Below are 17,751 nucleotides of genomic sequence, written 5' to 3' on the forward strand. Positions count from 1 at the left end.
ACTCAAAAAGAGAACATGTTCTATATTTTTCCGATGGAAAAAATGACTATCGGAAAAAACGCTCGTCTGTATGCTGTTTCGACGCACCAAAAACGATGCATGCTCTAAAGCAAGTACGAGACGGAAGCTATTGGCTACTGACTATTGAACTTCCTTTTTCTAGTCCCGTCGTACGTGTTGTACGTCACCGCGTTCTGGATGGTTGGAATTTGGTGTGACTGTGTGTATGCAAGACAGCTTGAGCGGAATTCCGTCGGAACTCCGTCGGAAAAACCTTCAGAGTTTATTCCGACGGGAAAACCGGTTGTGTGTACAGGGCATAAGAGCAATCTACTTTACATTTGCCAACAACCATGTATTGTAATGCCCTAAACAATACATTCAATTTCCATTCATTCAGGTAGGCCCTGGTGAACGCTTGTGAATTCAAAGGGGGTTGTATATTCAGATTGTAATGTGTCTGTCCAACATTACATTTTGTTTGTGTGACAATTTTAGAGAATGAGGAAGTCCAGTAATTAGGGAGAATTTTGAAGGCATCTTGTTTTACCTTATATCCAACAGGAGCTGTGATGGTGTAGTTACATTTCATGTTTGGACTGTAGTTCCCTGGGTATCCCGGAGATGTAAAGCTGCCTTGAGAGTTAAAGAAGGATCCTCCACACTGAACTGTAAGAATATAGATATAATCAATAAAGTAAAGAGATTTATAATGATATATAACATGATTTTATGTTTATGTATATATATATACATATACATACATATATATATATATATATATATATATATATATATATATATATATATATATATATATATATATATATACATATATATATATATATACATATATATATATATATACACTTTATATACATAGTTCATCCTCCCTTTCTGAGTTCCAGGTTTTTCTTAGGCTAGGGCCCCACTCTCTGCTTCGGGCAGGAATGGGAGAGAGTCACATGTTCTGCCTTACCCAGAAGTGTTTCACAGAGGACTAGTGTGAAAACAGGAGTGTCCTATGAAAATAAATAACTGTAGTGGAGGTGGGTGAGCTACCAGACAAACCTATTATTTTGTCCTAAATGGGGTAAGTACAGATGCTGTAAAATCTATCCATCTTGTTCCCCCCACTGCACTGCTCTTAGGTTAAATGCTTCTTTGGTCTAGAAGGTGATACATACATTAAAAATGCTTACCTTATTTATCCCTCCCACAGGCTTCCTCCATGCTGTACTACTGGTCCCTGAAGCTGCTTCTTTTCCCTGGCTGTAGACTCTCAGATATCATCAAATACAACACAGGATAAGCAGTCATGCATTGTATGTGAACATGTTGAGGGCTCGCACACATACTGGGACATTGGAGAGCATAGATGACCACTGGCTGCCAGGGTAAGTTTTTGAACATTTCCAATCTGCCCTAAGCAAAGCAAGCATTTAACCAATGTAGTGCTGGGGAAAAGGGAGTCTGGTCACTGCACTGGATTTTGGATGACATTGTCAACTGCATAGAAGTCCATGGGAATTTTCCAACCTTTTAGTTTTGCAGTAGGGCAGACAGCAGGGATTTATCGCAAGAAAGATGAATATATACAGTATCTGATCTAAAATAAGCCATAGAGGTAAGTGTTATCACTCTTAAAGTTGACCAACATACACATTGAACAATCTATCAATAACTTTATAGTGTGAGGGCCTGACTGACTGGTAATTCTAATGTATACACTAAGAAATTCCATGTATTACCTCAAAGGTTGCAAACAGAGGTTGGAGGGCATTAAACTGTTGTGCCAATAGTCCCTCCTTGGGAGGGATCTCCTCTGTATTAGGGATGAGCTTCGTGTTCGAGTCGAACCCATGTTCGACTCGAACATCGGCTGTTCGATCGTTCGCCGAATTGCGAACGTTATGGGCCGTTCGCGCTAAATTCGTGTGGCGCGTCACGGCCCATAATTCACTGCGGCATCGCAGTGCATTGCTGGCTGATGATTGGCCAAGCATGCACTATGACCCGCATGCTTGGCCAATCACAGCGCCGTCAGTAGAGAGAGCTGTAATTGGCCAAAGCCAGGGTGGCTTTGGCCAATTATGGCTCAGGGGATTTAGTACACACCCCACACTATATAAGGCCGCCTGCACGGCGGCCCTGTGTAGTGTGTGTTCCGGTGTGCTGAGAGATAGAGAGAGAGAGAGACAGTGTCATTTGATTTGAGTTAGATAGATTAGGCAGAACAGTCAGTCAGTTAGCTGCACTTACAGTGTATTGTGTATATATATGCATCCCAGGTGTTGCATATATATATATACACTGTATTCAGTTTAGCTAGATCCGTTCCTGTTATCTTCTATCTAGACTATTTACATTTAATGCAGTGCGTCCTGCTCACAGTGTTCAGCTAGATCCGTTCCTGCTATTTACATTTAGTGCAGTGCGTCCTGCTCACAGTGTTCAGCTAGATCCGTTCCTGTTATCTTCTAGACTATTTACATTTAGTGCAGTGCGTCCTGCTCACAGTGTTCAGCTAGATCCGTTCCTGCAATTTACATTTAGTGCAGTGCGTCCTGCTCACAGTGTTCAGCTAGATCCGTTCCTGCTATTTACATTTAGTGCAGTGCGTCCTGCTCACAGTGTTCAGCTAGATCCGTTCCTGCTATTTACATTTAGTGCAGTGCGTCCTGCTCACAGTGTTCAGCTAGATCCGTTCCTGCTATTTACATTTAGTGCAGTGCGTCCTGCTCACAGTGTTCAGCTAGATCCGTTCCTGTTATCTTCTAGACTATTTACATTTAGTGCAGTGCGTCCTGCTCACAGTGTTCAGCTAGATCCGTTCCTGTTATCTTCTAGACTATTTACATTTAGTGCAGTGCGTCCTGCTCACAGTGTTCAGCTAGATCCGTTCCTGTTATCTTCTAGACTATTTACATTTAGTGCAGTGCGTCCTGCTCACAGTGTTCAGCTAGATCCGTTCCTGTTATCTTCTAGACTATTTACATTTAGTGCAGTGCGTCCTGCTCACAGTGTTCAGCTAGATCCGTTCCTGTTAAATTCCTACTGACAGGCAGGCTTGTCTGGTTACAGTATATAAAGCTACCTGAAGAAAATTACAGGTGTTCTATTTGATCCTATTAGTACCACGGTCAGGCAGCTAGACTATTTACATTTAGTACAGTGCGTCCTGCTCACAGTGTTCAGCTAGATCCGTTCCTGTTATCTTCCTACTGACAGGCAGGCTTGTCTGGTTACAGTATATAAAGCTACCTGAAGAAAATTACAGGTGTTCTATTTGATCCTATTAGTACCACGGTCAGGCAGCTAGACTATTTACATTTAGTACAGTGCGTCCTGCTCACAGTGTACAGCTAGATCCGTTCCTGTTATCTTCCTACTGACAGGCAGGCTTGTCTGGTTACAGTATATAAAGCTACCTGAAGAAAATTACAGGTGTTCTATTTGATCCTATTAGTACCACGGTCAGGCAGCTAGACTATTTACATTTAGTACAGTGCGTCCTGCTCACAGTGTTCAGCTAGATCCGTTCCTGTTATCTTCCTACTGACAGGCAGGCTTGTCTGGTTACAGTATATAAAGCTACCTGAAGCAAATTACAGGTGTTCTATTTGATCCTATTAGTACCACGGTCAGGCAGCTAGACTATTTACATTTAGTACAGTGCGTCCTGCTCACAGTGTTCAGCTAGATCCGTTCCTGTTATCTTCCTACTGACAGGCAGGCTTGTCTGGTTACAGTATATAAAGCTACCTGAAGAAAATTACAGGTGTTCTATTTGATCCTATTAGTACCACGGTCAGGCAGCTAGACTATTTACATTTAGTACAGTGCGTCCTGCTCACAGTGTACAGCTAGATCCGTTCCTGTTATCTTCCTACTGACAGGCAGGCTTGTCTGGTTACAGTATATAAAGCTACCTGAAGAAAATTACAGGTGTTCTATTTGATCCTATTAGTACCACGGTCAGGCAGCTAGACTATTTACATTTAGTACAGTGCGTCCTGCTCACAGTGTTCAGCTAGATCCGTTCCTGTTATCTTCCTACTGACAGGCAGGCTTGTCTGGTTACAGTATATAAAGCTACTTGAAGAAAATTACAGGTGTTCTATCCCAGCTTAGTGCAGCTACAGGCCATTAGTATGTCTGGAAGGCCAAGAAGGAGAGGCAGACAGTCACAAGCCAATAAGAGAGGGCAAGCAGGCTCTGTGTCTAGTGCTGGTCGTGGAGACGGTGCATCCTCATCAGCACGTGGCCATGGGACACGCTTGGCCTTTTTTTCGGCAGCTGGCCGCGTTGAGCCGCAACATGCGGAAGACTTGGTCGAGTGGATGACCAAGCCGTCCTCATCCTCCTCATCCTCTCTCACCCATGCCCAGGGTGCTTTGTCTGGCAAAGCAGCGGCTTCTTCCCTCAGCTCAATGTCATCAGTGACTCCTTCCCTAGCTCCACCATGTCCTCATGAGGATTCCCTCGAACTGTTTGACCACAGTGTTGGGTACATGCTCCAGGAGGATGCCCAGCGTTTGGAAGGCTCTGATGACGATACTGAGCTCGATGAAGGCAGTAACATGAGCGCGGACAGAGGGGGTGCCCAAGAAGGACAGCAATCTGGCAGTCATGCTCCCCCTGCTGCAGCATACTGCCAGGTTTGCTCCAGTGATGAGGAGGGAGGGGATGATGAGGTCACTGACTCAACGTGGGTGCCTGATAGGAGAGAGGAGGAGGAGGAGGAGGAGGAGGAGGAGGAGGAGGAGGAGGCGGCAGCACATCACCAACGAGGCAGGATGCCCTCCAGGGGCCAGCCTAAGGGCAGCACATTGACTGCATCACACCCCAAAGCTCCACATGTGCAGGGCGCTGCAGTCTCTGCGCGTTATTCAAAAAGTTCTTTGGTGTGGGCCTTTTTTGAGACGAGTGCATCAGATCGCACCGCTGCTATTTGCAACATATGTCTCAAGCGTATCTCGCGTGGCCAAAACATCTCCCGCTTGGGTACCACATGCTTGACCAGACATATGTTGACCTGCCATGCAGTTCGTTGGCAAGCGTATCTAAAAGACCCACACCAAAGAACAAAGAGGATCTCTCCTTGCTCCTCATCAGCTGAGATTTCCAACCCCACTAGACCTTCAGTCCTCTCTGAGACCTGCAGTGAGAGGAATGAAGGTGTAGAATTAGGTGTGTCACAGCCAAGTACTTGTGGGCAATCTGCTTTTGGTACACCGACGTCAGATTGTACCAGGCAAATTTCCCTGCCCCAGCTGCTGCACCGCCGAAAGAAGTTTGCTCCCAGCCATCCACATGCCCAGCGGTTGAATGCTAGCTTGGCAAAATTGCTAGCACTTCAACTGCTGCCTTTTCAGTTGGTAGACTCTGCCCCCTTCCGTGAGTTTGTGGAATGTGCGGTTCCTCAGTGGCAGGTACCCAAACGCCACTTTTTCTCACGGAAGGCGATTCCGGCTCTCTACCGGCATGTGGAAGGCAATGTCCATGCCTCGCTGGACAGGGCGGTCAGCGGTAAGGTGCATATTACCGCTGACTCATGGTCCAGCAGGCATGGACAGGGACGTTACCTAAGTTTCACGGCGCATTGGGTGACTCTGCTGGCAGCTGGGAAGGATGCAGGACAAGGTGCAGTAGTGTTGGAGGTTGTTCCGCCACCACGCCTCCAAAATGCTGATTGTGACACACCTCTCTCCTCCACCCCCTCCTCTTCTTCTTCCTCCATGGCCTCTTCCTCGGAACCAGCGGTGCTCCGTAGGCGTTCAAGGGGCTACGCAAGTACGCAGGCCAAAAGATGCCATGCGGTGCTTGAGCTGGTGTGCTTGGGGGACAGGAGCCACACTGGGGCAGAGGTTCTGTCAGCTCTGCAGGGGCAGGTTCAGAGGTGGTTGACGCCACGCCAACTTAAGGCAGGAATGGTGGTTTGCGACAATGGCACCAACCTCCTCTCTGCCCTCCGACAGGGACAAATGACCCATGTGCCCTGTTTGGCTCACGTCCTTAACTTGGTGGTGCAGCGGTTCTTGGGCAGGTACCCGGGCTTACAGGATGTCCTGAGGCAGGCCAGGAAAGTCTGTGTGCATTTCCGCCGGTCATATAATGCCAGTGCTCGGCTGACGGACCTCCAAAAGGAGTTTAACCTGCCCAAGAACCGCCTAATCTGTGACATGCCCACCAGGTGGAACTCAACGTTGGCCATGCTGCAGCGGCTGCACACGCAGCAGAGGGCCATCAATGAGTACCTGTGCGACTATGGCACCAGGACAGGGTCAGGGGAGCTTGGTTTTTTTTCCCCACGCCAGTGGGCCATGATCAGGGATGCATGCACTGTCCTGTCACCATTCGAGGAGGCCACAAGGATGGTGAGCAGTGACAGTGCATGCATCAGTGACACTGTCCCCCTTGTCCACCTGTTGGAGCACACGCTGCGTGGAATAATGGACAGGGCACTTGAGGCAGAACAGAGGCAAGAAGAGGAGGACTTCCTTAGCTCTCAAGGCCCCCTTTATCCAGACAGTGTTCCTGCGTGCCCGCCGATCACACAGGAAGAGGACGAGGAGGAAGAGGAGGAGGAGGAAGATTGTGTCAGTATGGAGGTGGAGCCTGGCACTCAGCATCAGCAGCAGTCTTTAAGGGATCAGTCCCAAGAAACACATGGACTTGTACGTGGCTGGGAGGAGGTGGCTGCGGACCATGTCGTTCTTAGTGACCCAGAGGACTCCGGACCAAATGCCTCAGCAAACCTACGCTGCATGGCCTCCCTGATCCTGCAAAGCCTGCGTAAGGATCCTCGTATTCGTGGTATCAAGGAGAAGGACCAATACTGGCTGGCAACCCTCCTTGATCCACGTTACAAGGGTAAGGTTGCAGACCTTATCTTGCCATCGCAGAGGGAGCAGAGGATGAAACATCTTCGGGAGGCCTTGCAGAAAGGTCTGTGCAACGCGTTCCCAGAGACTGGGAGGTTACAAACTCCTGTTTCTGGACAACGTGTTGCTGAGGCTTCGGTCAGTCAAAGAAGGAGCGGTGGAGAAGGTGGCCGTCTGACCGATGCGTTCAGACAATTTTTTGGTCCGCAGCCCCAAGGTATGATCGGTTCCAGCAACCATCGCCAGCGTCTGTTTTACATGGTGCAGGAATACCTAGGGGCAAGATCAGACTTGGACACCTTTCCCACCGAAAATCCTCTGGGTTACTGGGTCTTGAGGATGGATCACTGGCCAGAGCTTGCACAGTATGCAATTGAGCTACTGGCCTGTCCTGCATCCAGCGTTCTTTCGGAACGCACATTCAGTGCTGCTGGAGGCGTGGTAACCGATCACAGGGTGCGTCTGTCCACCGACTCGGTCGATCGGCTGACCTTCATAAAAATGAATGAGTCTTGGATCACCACCAGCTACCAAGCACCTGATGCTGATGTAACCGAATAATTTTTTTTGAAATCTCAGATCCCTTCAAAGACTGCCTATGCTGATGCTGAGTGACTATCCCTGAGTAATTATCCTCTTCCTCCTCAATCATCACGCTGATAGCTTGTAAGAACATTTTTGGTTCTGGGCGCCACCACCAGTGCCTAAGGCACAATTTTTCAGCCCCTGTTTAACAGGGGCGTGTAATTACAATTTTTGATGTAATACTTTGCAGCAGGGCTCGTTCCTGCATTCCAACTAGAGTGTCTGTGAGGGGTTGCAGTGTTGTGGCACCAGCACCAGTGCCTAGGGCCCAATTTTTCTGCCCCTGTCTAACAGGGGCGTGTAATTACAATTTTTGATGCAATACTTTGCAGCAGGGCTCGTTCCTGCGTTCCAACTAGAGTGTCTGTGAGGGGTTGCAGTGTTGTGGCACCAGCACCAGTGCCTAAGGCCCAATTTTTCTGCCCCTGTCTAACAGGGGCGTGTAATTACAATTTTTGATGCAATACTTTGCAGCAGGGCTCGTTCCTGCGTTCCAACTAGAGTGTCTGTGAGGGGTTGCAGTGTTGTGGCACCAGCACCAGTGCCTAAGGCCCAATTTTTCTGCCCCTGTCTAACAGGGGCGTGTAATTACAATTTTTGATGCAATACTTTGCAGCAGGGCTCGTTCCTGCGTTCCAATTAGAGTGTCTGTGAGGGGTTGCAGTGTTGTGGCACCAGCACCAGTGCCTAAGGCCCAATTTTTCTGCCCCTGTCTAACAGGGGCGTGTAATTACAATTTTTGATGCAATACTTTGCAGCAGGGCTCGTTCCTGCGTTCCAACTAGAGTGTCTGTGAGGGGTTGCAGTGTTGTGGCACCAGCACCAGTGCCTAAGGCCCAATTTTTCTGCCCCTGTCTAACAGGGGCGTGTAATTACAATTTTTGAAGCAATAATTTGCAGCAGGGCTCGTTCCTGCGTTCCAACTAGAGTGTCTGTGAGGGGTTGCAGTGTTGTGGCACCAGCACCAGTGCCTAAGGCCTAATTTTTCAGCTCCTGTTCAACAGGGGCATGTAATTACAATTCTTGATCTAATATTTCACAGCAGGGCCCTGTGAGGGCTTACAGTGTTGTGGCCACAGCAACACCTAAGGCCCAAATTTCTGCTGAGTATATAGGGCAGGACCCTACTTTCAAACATCTAACTTACAAACGACTCCTACTTGCAAACGGAAGGAGACAACAGGAAGTGAGATGAAATCTACCCCTAGGAAGGGAAATTCTCTCCTGTAAGAGTTAATATGGGAAAACAATTTCTCCTTTCCACTGATGCTTTCCAATCCTTGTTCCACAAAAAAACCCAAATTTTCAAAAAACATTTTTCATTGGGACAAAAAAGTGAGGTGAAATCTTCTGAAGAGGAGGAAAGACAGCAAAACAAATGTCACAGGGGTGATAACCCTTCCCTATGTTTTCCAAAAAGCTTAGAAAAGATTTTTTGGCTGGAGCTAAACACGTTAAAAATGTTCAAAATTACAAACAGATTCTACTTAACAACAAACCTACAGTCCCTGTCTTGTTTGCACCGCCTGTATACTGCTGTTCAGAGTATATAGGGCCTGGTGGCCCCACACCTTTCCTTATTTTAATTTGGGTGCGGGGTTCCCCTTAATATCCATACAAGACCCAAAGGGCCTGGTAATGGACTGGGGGGTACCCATGCCGTTTGTCTCACTGATTTTCATCCATATTGCCATGACCCGACATGACATTAAACCCGCAAGCAGTTTTAAATGAGATTTTTTCCTTTAAAAATGACATTTGGTGCAGGGACTGTTCTAAACATGGGAAACATGCGTCACTTTACAGGCATACTATAGACACCCCCCAGGTACGATATTTAAAGGAATATTTCACTTTTTTTTTTTTACTTTAAGCATCATTAAAATCACTGCTCCCGAAAAAACGGCCGTTTTTAAAAGTTTTTTTTGCATTGATACATGTCCCCTGGGGTAGGACCCGGGTCCCCAAACCCTTTTTAGGACAATACCATGCAAATTAGCCTTTAAAATGAGCACTTTTGATTTCGAACGTTCGAGTCCCATAGACGTCAATGGGGTTCTAACGTTCGTGCGAACTTTCGGTCCGTTCGCGGGTTCTGGTGCGAACCGAACCGGGGGGTGTTCGGCTCATCCCTACTCTGTATCTATGATTCTTCAGTGTCTTTCTCTGAACACTTTCTTTACTATTAAAATAAATCAGCATACCTGAGCTATATGAAGCTTGGAAGCCGACCCCAGCAACAGCTCCGTCAGTGACTAACTGGACCAGCATCTGGCTTGTGGAAGCGATGAGTGGAGGGATGGTTTGACTTCCGCACATTTTATCCAACAACACAGGAGAGTTTTTAGAGGGGCCGTCATAGATCCTCATGTAGTCTGAGTCACAGTTAGGAGTGGATTGGATATTAAAGCTACTAAACTTTAATGAAGCCTAAAAAGTGACAGAAGGAAAATGTATTATCTACAGTAAACCCCAAACTTCACATATTTGTAACTGCAAACTGGGTTAATATGTAATTGCAATAGGATGCAATTGATTACTATATTAATGCTTGAACAGACCTTCAGAAAAAAAAAAAAACCACAAGAATATGTAGGATTCTAATTTCTGTTAAAAGATCTTGCAGCTGTAGACTTTTCTAGCTAAGATGTCTCTTGAAACATGTGTGTATTTTCCATAGATTTTCCAGTTGACAGAACTCTTCTGCTCCCTCTGATTATTTGTTGCTTGTGGTTTCTTCAGGGAAACAAATAAGCTTAAACAAGACACATTTGGGGGAAGAAACTTTTAACAGAAGTCTTTAGTTTAACGCTATATTGAATTAAGTCAAAGAAACCTGTGACTGTGAATATTGCACAACTGTTACTATTGGTAACATACTTGTAAGAACCAGCACCCCAAATTAATCCAAGACCCATTTTGTTCCTGCTAAACCTCCATTCCTACAATATCTTCACCATCAGATGTGGGGTAAAAGAAATCTGGTACATCAGAGTTGCCAAAATAGGCTCCCAGCAATGAAGAGATAATGATAGTCTGAAGACTATAAAGTTGGCCATAAATAAGAGAAGTATTATTCCAACATATGAAGCAATTGGTGGTTGAAGCAGAGTATGAGGTTCAGAGGCATTTACATATTAAAAGACCTACTCTCTACCTCTGTCCCAGCCATAAAGTCAAACCACCACAATGGCTCCACTTCAATGTTCAAAGGTGTGATGTTCAGGCAGGGAGTATTTGAACCTATTGCGTAGCTCTATACTAGTCAACTCTCTATTTTTTATTAATGTAAAATGTAGGTGGTGTACAAAACAATCTTCAGATGGCAGTTAATTTTCACAGCTAGGTTGCTAGACACTCAGGGTCACATTTTGCATGTCTACATTTCTGTCTCCTTACCTGTCCTGATGGAACCCTGATCAACCAAATGCAGTCAACATTATTAGGATAAGCAGAGGGATAGTTGGCAGAAGTGAAAATTCCTGTCTTCTTATTAAGCAAAGTTGCACAGACACCTGAGGAGTGAGAAATAGACATATAAATTGTATTTAGTCACTGGTGGAATAGACTGATAATAATATTAATAATGAATTGGTGGGAAACAGGGGAGAGGGTAACCTTCTATTAGATTAAAACTGCTGGCATTTTGAACTTAAAATCAAGTGAACCTTGAGTTTGACCCCTTTATGTTGAAGATAATAGATCCTTAATGCCTCAATGCAGTGTCACAACTTTCACATGTGTTACTGAAAAGGCACATATCTTTGCAACTACTTTGTGTGTCCAGGTGAATTATAGATTGTTTGTTCAGGCCAATTTGAGCCTTAATTTCATGGTGAAAGTGACATTTCCTGATATTTTACTTTTTTTTTTCAAAGAAAACTGGACAAATTGGAAACAATATCATTTTTAAAAAAAAAACGAGCTGTATCTTTCTTATCAATACTATATGACCCACCAAAAATAAATAACCCAAAATGAATTTGAGATGCATGGGGATGCCACATATGTGTACATTATTTATTGTGTACACCCATAGTAGGGCCCAAAGACAAAAGTGCACATTTTGTTTTTTTTGTCAATACATTATTTTTTGCAAAACTAAAAATTCACTTAAAATGCAATATTAAAAAAAAGTATAATTTCTAATGTTTCAAATCCATAACACTGGAATGTACAGAAACTTACTGCATTGATAAAGTCGGTTAATTTTAGTGACATCCAAGACACTCAGTCCAATTGTCTGCCCAATAGGCACATTGGGGTTAGGCTTGGGGACAATTGTGGGTTTGCTTGAATCGTTGGTGAATGCATAGCTGAAAAATGTTGAATGGAGTTGAATGGATCAACATATTACTATTAAAATATTTTATAATTTATCGGTAATTCACTAGCTAACACAAAAGTCATGACTTACGCATCATAATGCATCACTGAACCGTAATCATATCGACTGCCCAAGTTATTAGTGTCCGCTTTAACAAAATTACCCAAGTATCCTGTAACAAGACAAAAGCAGTGGTAATGTCTCTTTTTTGAAAACATTGCTAAATTCACTTTGTGTAAATGTCTGCAGTACCTTCAGAGATATACTGGAAATTGATGTCAACATAATTGTCACGATCACTTCTTACATGCTCATGGTGGAAGCCCAGGGCATGTTCTAGTTCATGTTGTATAATCCCACTGTAGATGCAGCCATCACCCAATGAAACTGTCTGGCTTCCACCAGTTCTTCCAACATATGAGTAACAGCTAGAAATTGTAAATATACAGTTCAAAAGAGTTATACTTTAATACCATTTAGGAGCCTAAGATAATAGTTTTAATAGAAACAATGATTGAATCTGAGCTACAGAAAGAAAACAATCAATATCTGTTTGTGCTAAGCTTTTGAACTTTTCTAACTTATATCAACAGGTGTATCCCTATGTACAGGGGAGGACTGACAGCTCATAGGGCCCCCGGGCAAAAGGAGATCATGGGGCCCCCTGAGTCCCCGTCCATGTGTCCCCACCCATCTTTTTAAAATCATTTTTATTTACTTTATAAAAGTTTCACTGACCACCAATGTAAGGAGCATTCTTCCCACTGACCACCAATGTAAGGGACATTCTTCCCACTGACCACCAATGTAAGGGGCATTCTTCCCACTGACCACCAATGTAAAGGACATTCTTCCCACTGATCACAAATAGGGATGAGCTTCGAGTTTGAGTCGAACTCATGTTCGACTTGAACATCGGCTGTTCGCCAGTTCGCTGAACAGCGAACAATTTGGGGTGTTCGCTGCAAATTCGAAAGCCGTGGAACACCCTTTAAAAGTCTATGGGAGAAATCAAAAGTGCTAATTTTAAAGGCTTATATGCATGGTATTGTCATAAAAAGTGTTTGGGGACCCGGGTCCTGCCCCAGGGGACATGGATCAATGCAAAAAAAGTTTTAAAAACGTCTGTTTTTTCAGGAGCAGTGATTTTAATAATGCTTAAAGTGAAACAATAAAAGTGTAATATTCTTTTAAATTTCGTACCTGGGGGGGTGTCTATAGTATGCCTGTAAAGGGGCGCATGTTTCCCATGTTTAGAACAGTCTGACAGCAAAATGACATTTCAAAGGAAAAAAAAGTCCCTTAAAACTACTCGCGGCTATTAATGAATTACCTGTCCGACAATACACATAAAAGTTTTATTGATAAAAACGGCATGGGAATTCCCCACAGGGGAACCCCGAACCAAAATTAAAAAAAAAGAATGACGTAGGGGGTCCCCCTAAATTCCATACCAGACCCTTCAGGTCTGGTATGGATTTTAAGGGGAACCCTGCGCCAAAATTTTTTAAAAAATGGCGTGGGGTCTCCCCAAAAATCCATACCAGACCCTTATCCGAGCACACAACCTAGCAGGCCGCAGGAAAAGAGGGGGGGCGAGAGAGCGCCCTCCTGAACCATACCAGGCCACATGCCCTCAACATTGGGAGGGTGCTTTGGGGTAGCCCCCCAAAACACCTTGTCCCCATGTTGATGGGGACAGGGGCCTCATCCCCACAACCCTTGCTCGGTGGTTGTGGGGGTCTGCGGGCGGGGGGCTTATCGGAATCTGGAAGCCCCCTTTAACAAGTGGACCCCCAGATCCCGGCCCTCCCCCCTGTGTGAAATGGTAAGGGGGTACAAAAGTACCCCTACCATTTCACAAAAAAAGTGTCAAAAATGTTAAAAATGACAAGAGACAGTTTTTGACAATTCCTTTATTTAAATGCTTCTTCTTTCTTCTATCATCTATCTTCTTTCTTCTTTCTTCTGTCTTCCTTCGGTTTCTTCCTCCATCTTCTTCTTCTGGTTCTTCCTCCGATGTTCTCGTCCGGCATCTTCCTCCGTGGCGTCTTCTTCCCTTCTTCTCCTCCGGCCGCTCCGCATACATGATGGCATGATGGGAGGCTCCCGCTGTGTGACGCTTCTCCTCTTCCGACGGTTCTTAAAGAACGGGGAGCGGAGCCACCCGGTGACCCCGCCCCCTTCTGACGCATGGGGACTTGACGGGGACTTCCCTGGGGCATTCCCCGTGATGTCAGAGGAGGCGGACAGGGAAGTCACCGTGCGTCAGAGGGGGCGGGGTCACCAGATGGCCCCGCCCTCCATTATTTAAGAACCGTCAGAAGAGGAGAAGCATCACACAGCAGGAGCCTCCCACCATGCTGGATGCGAAGCGGCCCGAGAAGACGAAGGGAAGAAGACGCCGGCGCCACGGAGCAAGATGCTGGACGAGAACACCGGAGGAAGAAGAAGATGGAGGAAGAAACCGAAGGAAGATAGAAGAAAAAAGATAGAAGATAGAAGAAAGAAGATAGAAGATAGAAGAAAGAAGAAGCATTTAAATAAAGGAATTGTCAAAAACTGTCTCTTGTCTTTTTTAACATTTTTGACACTTTTTTTGTGAAATGGTAGGGGTACTTTTGTACCCCCTTACCATTTCACGCAGGGGGGAGGGCCAGGATCTGGGGGTCCCCTTGTTAAAGGGGGCTTCCAGATTCCGATAAGCCCCCCGCCCGCAGACCCCCACAACCACCGGGCAAGGGTTGTGGGGATGAGGCCCTTGTCCCCATCAACATGGGGACAAGGTGTTTTGGGGGCTACCCCAAAGCACCCTCCCAATGTTGAGGGCACATGGCCTGGTATGGTTCAGGAGGGGGGCGCTCTCTCATGCCCCCCTCTTTTCCTGCGGCCTGCCAGGTTGCGTGCTCGGATAAGGGTCTGGTATGGATTTTTGGGGAGACCCCACACCATTTTTTTTTAAATTTTGGCACAGGGTTCCCCTTAAAATCCATACCAGACCTGAGGGTCCAGTAGTACAGAAACTACTTTTGGGAATCAGAGGGGCGTCACCCCGATTCAGGTAGTGCCATTGCCGCTGATTTGCCATGAGATTTGACATGTCAAATCGAATGCCAAATTGCTCCAATGTGAACCAGGGCTAAGTGCTATTCCCTATATATAACACTGATATATATACACTGAATGGCATTCAATGTACCAGATATTAGTGTGCACTAGTGAATAGCACCTGGACTTGGTAAATAGGCACAGGGCAAGTTCTTATAAAAACAACATGCATACAACTGCTGTGCTGTCATTATATCACTGACCTGCTTCTGCACACAAGGCAGGTCAGTGTGGGTGGCCAATTCCAAGATGAGTCTAACTCCACTCCGTTGTCCGCTCTGTGTGCACTCTCTGCACTGCAGCCTCCAGTTCCCTTACCGACTGTCCCCCGCGGCAGTGACATTTGGCCCCGCCCCTCAGCTGAATTCCCCAGGGGGAGAGGTGGCCAGAGCGCCTGCCTCTGCAATAATTCCTGTACGGCTGACGCTGACAGCTCCATGATTGCTCTCTTACTCTGATCCATCCCGGCCAGCTCACTCCTCTCATATAGCCGCATCAACCGCCGGCAAGGATTTTAGGGATAAATATTTTATGTCCCTGTGCTATATCTGCTAGGTACACAAAAAAAAGAAGACAACCAAGAAGCACCTTGTTGTTAGCTTGTGACTTTCACATGTATTTGCAAATGTACAGAGGAGTTCTATAGTTTTTTTTTTTTGAGGTAACTTAAAAGAGAAGCCATCATGCACAAATATGTGCTGTAAAGTCTAAGGTGTTTATGTTTTAGATCAGGGGTTGGGAACCTATGGGTCGCGAGCCAGATGTGGCTATTTTGATGGCTGCATCTGGCTCTCGCCTCTCAATCCGCGGATCGCGTGGTGTGCCGATGCGCAGATTGAGCCCATAGGAAAGGACGCGGCTTCAGCCTAGCTCCGGAGCGGCGGCCATCTTGGTACACCCGGCAGCGGCCTAGGTGAGCGCCAAGCTGATGTCCTCATCACCCGCCTCAACTGCTCATGGATCTGCCTGCTGGTGTAGTGGTAAGCAAGCAGACAATCGTAGGGGAGATGTGGATATTACAGTGGGGGAGATGTGGGGAGATGTGGACATTACAGTGGGGGGAAGATGTGGATATTACAGTGGGGGAGATGTGGACATTACAGTGGGGGAGATGTGGATATTACAGTGGGGGAGATGTGGAAATTACAGTGGGGGAGATGTGGAAATTACAGTGGGGGAGCTGTGGATATTACAGTGGGGGAGATGTGGATTACAGTGGGGGAAATGTGGACATTACAGTGGGGGAGATGTGGACATTACAGTGGGGGAGATGTGGACATTACAGTGGGGGAGATGTGGATATCACAGTGGGGAGATGTGGATATTAGAGTGGGGAGATGTGGATATTAGAGTGGGGGAGATGTGGACATTACAGTGGGGGAGATGTGGATATTACAGTGGGGGAGATGTGCATATTACAGTGGGGGAGATGTGCATATTACAGTGGGGGAGATGTGGCTATTACAGTGGGGGAGATGTGGACATTACAGTGGGGGAGATGTGGATATTACAGTGGGGGAGATGTGGATATTACAGTGGGGGAGATGACGACATTACAGTTATAATTAATCGAAATTAGTCGATTCATCGATAAAAAAAAATCGATTAATCGAACACGAAAAGTCGCATTAATGGTAAGAAGTACTTTATTCATCATTGGTTAGCAACAGCATAACAACATTATTAAAAAGAATTCAGAGACTTATTGTACTTTAAAAGTGTTGGTCTTACATAAAATGCACACATTTACATACATATTGTATGGCTCTTACGGAATTACATTTTAAAATATGTGGCGTTCATGGCTCTCTCAGCCAAAAAGGTTCCTGACCCCTGTTTTAGATGGTCCCTACTGTTTCTCTTTATGTGAAGAACTATGATAGACAATAGACAACCTTACCCGCCATCAGGAACGATGTTGATGTAATCATCTTCTGTTGTAAGAGGCACAAACCTCACACAAGTCAATGTCTCAAACTCGGCCATGGCGAGCACAATACTGTTCAGGTCACTGGGACCTGGAAACAGAGATAGAAGGTTGGGTTTCTTCAAATAACAAATAGCAACGAATACTTCAATGCAAGAGAAAAAAGAGGGAACTCACTGTAGCTGGATGCTATGAGGTAGGGAACAGGAACAGTACCATTAGAACTTTTAGGCCAAAGGCAAGAAGGACACTTAACGGCGCTGCGGTCATTCTGTACCAGCATATCGCCTCCATACATGGGTGTTTTGCTATCTGAAAATATAGAAAATGATTATAGTTAATACACTAAAATGTATTAGATTTTAGCTGCCCATACACTGTGAACTGGCTGAAGTTTGCTATGTGGGTGGCTGTGTCAGTCCTCTCTCACCTGTCATCCTTTGATTGAAAAATGGACGGATCCAAACAGAAAATTTTAGAACTGACAGCGGCTGCATCTAATCAGATGCAGTACAGTACAGTGTTGGGGTACACAACAGAATAGAATAGGCACAGTGGGAATCTGTGCATCTGAAGGAACCTGTTAGATATTTTAGATCATGCAGTCCAAAGGCCCAGCTTTACTCAGTTCCGTGACACAGCGCAGCTCTGTTTGGCAGGGGAGGAGACCTGATTTTGCTCTGCTGCAGTGAAGTTGGCCTCTTGAATCTTCCCATGCAGGACACAGCAAAAAGCGTGCCCCCGCGTAGAGCCTTCCCACTATGGAGAGCAGAACTTAGAAATGCAGAGGAAAATGCTAAGCCTAGCTTAACCTCTTCCCACCTGGGCAAGCAAAACAAACTAACTAGCTAATCTGTAAGCACCTGATTACACACAGCCCTATTTGGCAGGGGAGGAGACCTGATTTTGCTCCGCTG

At 45.7% G+C, this 17,751-nt stretch overlaps 1 pseudogene; it reads right to left on the minus strand.

The window, feature by feature from the left end:
- Nucleotides 1-17,751, minus strand: part of LOC141117100 (embryonic protein UVS.2-like) — a 128,615-nt pseudogene that overhangs the window by 82,259 nt on the left and 28,605 nt on the right.

The sequence above is a fragment of the Aquarana catesbeiana genome, linkage group LG13 (genome assembly GCF_042186555.1).
Source record: "Aquarana catesbeiana isolate 2022-GZ linkage group LG13, ASM4218655v1, whole genome shotgun sequence".
Taxonomy (NCBI): domain Eukaryota; kingdom Metazoa; phylum Chordata; class Amphibia; order Anura; family Ranidae; genus Aquarana; species Aquarana catesbeiana.